The sequence below is a fragment of the Triticum dicoccoides genome, chromosome 2B (assembly GCF_002162155.2).
Source record: "Triticum dicoccoides isolate Atlit2015 ecotype Zavitan chromosome 2B, WEW_v2.0, whole genome shotgun sequence".
NCBI classification, from domain to species: Eukaryota; Viridiplantae; Streptophyta; class Magnoliopsida; order Poales; family Poaceae; genus Triticum; species Triticum dicoccoides.
The window spans coordinates 89,204,821-89,210,772 of NC_041383.1; positions in this window are offsets into that span (position 1 = coordinate 89,204,821).

Here is a 5,952-nt window from a genome sequence, read left to right on the forward strand (position 1 = left end):
GTACACATTCCAATGCAATTGGGAGGTGATGGGTATACTCTTTAATCGGGACTTTACTCCCAATCCAATGTCATACCTCCCAATAAGCTTAACCTCGGCATTTGTGTCATTCCAATGTAAGACGCTTCTCACTTTAACTACAAGATCATCAAAGCTTGAACTTGTGTCAAAAACCATGGCCTCTTCCCCTTCATCGTCATTTCCAAGCATAAATGTCGTCTTATCCAAATAATGAACTTTTACGAGCTTATACATCTAAGAAAATTGGGAACAATAAAATCAATCAATATATGTCATCCAACCAACTCAAATGGACAAATAAACTAAATTATGCACAAATTGGACAAATAACTATTATTGATAGTCAATTTAACATAACCATTAACCCTAACCCTAACCCTAACCCCCAACATAACCACTATAACCCTAACCCTCACCCTAACACTAACCCCTAACATAACCCTAACCCTTGCCATAAATGAGCCATAAATGTGTCATAAATGCACACAACAAGATCAACACCTAGGGTTTGCAATAAATTGACCAAATCCACACAAAACAAAGATCTCAACCAATCAAAAGGATGGGAAATGGGGGAGGTACCTTGGGTGATGAAAATGCTCCAGATCCACCGATGAAATCTCAAGCAAATGGAGGGATCTAGGAGGGGTTTGTGAGGGGGAGAGAGGAGGGAGAGGGGTTGAGCACGGGGAAGAAAATGAGTGGTGAAGAAAATTGGTGGTGGGCCCCACAAACCAGCCCCTCCCACCCTTATCCACCTCGGTGCAAACTTTTACACTGATCCAGATGACTCTAAGTCTCAATCTGGATACATATTGAAAGTGGGAGCAATAAGCTAGAGTAGCTCCGTGCAGAGCAATGTAGACATAGAATATTTGCAAAATACATACGGCTCTGTATGTGACAGACCCATTGACTAAACTTCTCTCACGAGCAAAACATGATCATACCTTAGTACTCTTTGGGTGTTAATCACATAGCGATGTGAACTAGATTATTTACTCTAGTAAATCCTTTGGGTGTTGGTCACATGATGATGTGAACTATGGATGTTAATCACATACAGATGTGAGTATTGGTGTTAAATCACATGATGATGTGAACTAGATTATTGACTCTAGTGCAAGTGGGAGACTAAAGGAAATATGCCCTAGAGGAAATAATAAAGTTATTTTTTATTTCCTTATATCATGATGAATGTTTATTATTCATGCTAGAATTGTATTACCGGAAACATGATACATGTGTGAATACATAGACAAACTAAGTGTCACTAGTATGCCTCTACTTGACTAGCTCATTAATCCAAGATGGTTATGTTTCCTAGCCATGGACAAAGAGTTGTCATTTGATTAACGGGATCACATCATTAGGAGAATGATGTGATTGACTTGACCCATTCCGTTAGCTTAGCAATTGAACGTTTAGTATGTTGCTATTGCTTTCTTCATGACTTATACATGTTCCTACAACTATGAGATTATGCAACTCCCGTTTACCGGAGGAACACTTTGTGTGCTACCAAACGTCACAACGTAACTGGGTGATTATAAAGGAGCTCTACAGGTGTCTCCGAAGGTACATGTTGGGTTGGCGTATTTCGAGATTAGGATTTGTCACTCCGATTGTCGGAGAGGTATCTCTGGGCCCTCTCGGTAATGCACATCACTATAAGCCTTGCAAGCAATGTGACTAATGAGTTAGTTGCGAGATGATGTATTACATAACGAGTAAAGATACTTGCCGGTAACGAGATTGAACTAGGTATTGAGATACTGACGATCGAACCTCGGGCAAGTAACATTCCGATGACAAAGGGAACAACGTATGTTGTTATGCGGTTTGACCAATAAAGATCCTCGTAGAATATGTAGGAACCAATATGAGCATCTAGGTTCCGCTATTGGTTATTGACCGGAAACGTGTCTCAGTCATGTCTACATAGTTTTCGAACCCGTAGGGTCCGCACGCTTAAGGTTTCGTTGACAATTTAATTATGAGTTTATGTGTTTTGATGTATCGAAGGTAGTTCCGAGTCCCGGATGAGATCGGGGACATGACAAGGAGTCTCGAAATGGTCGAGACGTAAAGATTGATTTATTGGACGACTATATTCGAACATCGGAAAGGTTCCGAGTGGTTTTGGTATTTTTCGGAGTACCGGGGAGTTACGGGAATACGGGGAAGAAGTATATGGTCCTTACTGGGCTTTAGGGGGGAGAGAGAGGCAGGCCCCCCCCCAATGACTAGTCCGAATTGGACTAGGGGGAGGGGCGGCACGCCCTCCTTTCTTCTCTTCCCTCTCCCCCTTCCTTGTCTCCTACTCTTACTTGGAAGGGGAGGAATCCTAGTCCCGGTGGGAGTAGGACTCCTCCAGGGCGCGCCATAGGGGCCGGCCCTCTCCCCCTCATCCACTCCTTTATATACGGAGGAGGGGGGCAACCCATAGACACAACAATTGATCTCTGGATCTCTTAGCCGTGTGCGGTGCCCCCCTCCACCATAGTCTTCCTCGATAATATTGTAGCGGTGCTTAGGTGAAGCCGTGCGACGATAGAACATCAAGATCGTCACCAAGCCGTCATGCTGACGAAACTCTCCCTCGACACTCGGCTGGATCGGAGTTCGAGGGACGTCATCGAGCTGAACGTGTGCAAGAACTCGGAGGTGACATAGTATCGGTGCTTGATCGGTCGGGCCGTGAAGACGACGACTACATCAACCGCGTTGTTCTAACGCTTCCGCTTTCGGTCTACGAGGGTACGTGGACACACTCTTCCCTCTCGTTACTATGTATCACCATGATCTTGCGTGTGTGTAGGAATTTTTTTGAAATTACTGCGTTCCCCAACAGTGGTATTAGAGCTAGGTTTTATGCGTAGATGTTATATGAACGAGTAGAACACAAGTGACTTGTGGGAGATACAAGTCATACTGCTTACCAGCATGTCATACTTTGGTTCGGCGTATTGTTGGATGAAGCGGCCCGGACCGACATTACGCGTACGCTTACGCGAGACTGGTTTTACCGCCGTGCTTTGCACATAGATAACTAGCGGGTGCTAGTTTCTCCAGCTTTAGTTGAACCGAGTGTGGCTACGCCAGCTTTGCACACAGAAGGTTAAAACATCACTAACTTGACGAACTATCGTTGTGGTTTTCATGCGTAGGTAAGAACGGTTCTTGCTCAGCCCGTAGCAGCCACGTAAAACTTGCAACAACAAAGTAGAGGACGTCTAACTTGTTTTTGCACGGCATGTTGTGCTGTGATATGGTCAAGACGTGATGCCATATTTTATTATATGAGATGATCATGTTTTGTAACCGAGTTATCAGCAACTAGCAGGAGCCATATGGTTGTCGCTTTATTGTATGCAATGCAATCGCCCTGTAATTACTTTACTTTATCACTAAGCGGTAGCGATAGTCATATAAGCAATAGGTGGCGAAATGACAACGATGCTATGATGGAGATCGAGGTGTCGCGACGGTGACAATGGTGATCATGACGGTGCTTCGGAGATGGTGATCACAAGCACAAAGATGATGATGGCCATATCATATCACTTATATTGGTTGCATCTGATGTTTATCCTTTATGCATCTTATTTTGCTTTGATTGGCGGTAGCATTATAAGATGATCTCTCACTAAATTTCAAGATAAAAGTGTTCTCCCTAAGTATGCACCGTTGCCAAAGTTCGTCGTGCCTAGACACCACATGATGATCGGTTGTGATAAGCTCTACATCCATCTACAACGGGTGCAAGCCAGTTTTGCACATGCAGAATACTCAGGTTAAACTTGACGAGCCTAGCATATGCAGATATGGCCTCGGAACACTGAGACCGAAAGGTCGAGCGTGAATCATATAGTAGATATGATCAACATAGTGATGTTCACCATCGAAAACAACTCCATTTCACGTGATGATCGGTTATGGTTTAGTTGATTTGGATCACGTGATCACTTAGATGATTAGAGGGATGTCTATCTAAGTGGGAGTTCTTAAGTAATATGATTAATTGAACTTTAATTTATCTTGAACTTAGTCCTGATAGTATTTTGCATGTCTATGTTGTTGTAGATCAATAGCTTGCCTTGTTGCTTCCCTATGTTTTAATATATGTTCCTAGAGAAAACTATGTTGAAAGATGATAGTAGCAATGATATGGACTAGGTCCGTGATCTGAGGTGTATCCTCATTGCTGCACAGAAGAATTATGTCCTTGATGCACCGCTAGGTGACAGACCTATTGCAGGAGCAGATGCAGACGTTATGAATGTTTGGCTAGCTCAATATGATGACTACTTGATAGTTTAGTGCACCATCCTTAATGGCTTAGAATCAGGACTTCAAAGACGTTTTGAACGGCATGGACCATATGAGATGTTCCAGGAGTTGAAGTTAATATTTCAAGCAAATACCCGAGTTGAGAGATATGAAGTCTCCAACAAGTTCTATAGCTAAAATATGGAGGAGAATTCCTCAACTAGTGAGCAAGTGCTTAGATTGTCTAAGTACTACAATCGCTTGAATCAAGTGGGAGTTAATCTTCCAGATAAGATAGTGATTGGCAGAGTTCTCTAGTCACCATCACCAAGTTACTAGAACTTCATGATGAACTATAATGCAAGGGATGACGAAAATGATTCCCGAGCTCTTCGTGATGCTGAAATCGACGAAGGTAGAAATCAAGAAAAAAAAGAAACATCAAGTATTGATGATTGATAAGACCACTAGTTTCAAGAAAAGGGCAAAGGAAAAGAAATGGAACTTCAAGTAGAATGGCAAGCAAGTTGTCACTCCCGTGAAGAAGCCCAAAGCTGGACCAAAGCCTGAAACTAAGTGCTTCTACTGCAAAGGAAATGGTCACTGGAAGCGGAAATGCCCTGAATATTTGGTGGATAAGAAGGATGGCAAAGTGAACAAGGGTATATTTGATATATAGGTTATTGATGTGTACCTTACTAGTGTTTATAGTAGCCCCGGAGTATTTGATACTTGTTCGGTTGCTAAGATTAGTAACTCGAAACAGGAGTTACAGAATAAACAGAGACTGGTTGAGGGTGAAGTAACGATGTGTGTTGGAAGTGGTTCAAAGATTGGTATGATCATCATCGTACACTCCCTATATTTTCAAGATTAGTGTTGAACCTAAATAAATGTTATTTGGTGTTTGCGTTGAGCATAAATATGATTAGATCATGTTTATTGCGATACAATTATTCATCTAAGACATAGAATAAATTGTTATTCTGTTTACATGAATAAAACCTTCTATGGTCATACACCCAATGTTGATGCTTTATTGAATCTTGATCACAGTGATACACATATTCATTATATTGATGCCAAAAGATGCAAAGTTGATAATGATAGTGCAGCTTAAATGTGGCACTGCCGTTTGGGTCATATTGGTGTAAAGCGCATGAAGAAACTCCATAAAAGATGGATTTTTGGAATCACTTGATTATGAATCATTTGATGCTTGCGAACCGTGCCTTATGGGCAAGATGACTAAACCTCCATTCTTTGGAACAATGGAATGAGCTAGTGACTTATTGGAAATAATACATACCGATGTATGCGGTCCAATGAGTGTTGATGCTCATGGCGAGTATCATTATTTTCTGACCTTCACAGATGATTTGAGCAGATATGAGTATATCTACTTAATTAAGCACAAGTCTGAAACATTTGAAAAAGTTCAAAGAATTTCAGAGTGAAGTGGAGAATCATCGTAATAAGAAATTAAAGTTTCTATGATTTGATCGCGGAGACAAATATTTGAGTTATGAGTTTGGTCTTCAATTAAAACAATGCGGAATAGTTTCACAAACTCATGCCACCTGGAACGGCACAACATAATTAATGGTGTGTCCGAACGTCATAACCGCACTTTATTAGATATAGTGCGACCTATGATGT